Below are 810 nucleotides of genomic sequence, written 5' to 3' on the forward strand. Positions count from 1 at the left end.
GCAGTAATGGGTACATGACTTTGAGTTGAGGAAGTAAAGGCGGTGTGGAAAGGAACTGGCCACCCTACCACAATATGCCGAAGGCCCAGGAAGTTGTCTCACTAACAAGGCAATCCCCAATGTCCGGATCGGATGCGGGAACAACTTTACTCTGGAAATGAAGTCAAGTCTTCCTCGTACAACGGTGGAGAGCATAACTGCTTCACCACAGACGCTGATATAGTGAAAAGTCCTCAAGAGAAAAGTTTACGCACAAGAAATGAGAAGCACCAACGATCAAACGTTAGAATGAAGATTTACTGAATGCTTGATTAAAGAGAAGAACATCGACACAACAATAGTATTTTGATAACAAAACAGCGTGATAGACATACAGAAATAGAAGAGGGGAAGAAAACAAGTTAGTCCATTAGCTAAATCTATGTGACAACTGAAAAGTTTAGAACAGAACAGACGAAACAAACTTCTGAGCGCACGAAACGGGACCAAAAAAAAAAGAGTACAAATAGCCTTTGTTTGTAAGTGCTTCAGTTTGAAGTTGACAAGTTCTTGCCATCAACCCAACATTTATGACCAAACACTCTTTTGGTTCGAGGGTTTATCTGACACCAGTGTTTTTGTCATCCATTTTAAAAAAATAACAACAAAAGAAGTTGAATCTAAACGTGTGTTATACTTCGTTTACAAACGTTTGTCCACTGCCAAGTTATAGATTCTATACCCTGCCTTTTTTAACTTCTGAAGAGAAAGTGTTCTGTGAAAGAAAAAGGCTTAAGATATTCATCAACTATCAACCTCCCCCTCCCTCTC

The sequence above is a fragment of the Aplysia californica genome, unplaced genomic scaffold, assembly GCF_000002075.1.
Source record: "Aplysia californica isolate F4 #8 unplaced genomic scaffold, AplCal3.0 scaffold00095, whole genome shotgun sequence".
Taxonomy (NCBI): Eukaryota; Metazoa; Mollusca; class Gastropoda; order Aplysiida; family Aplysiidae; genus Aplysia; species Aplysia californica.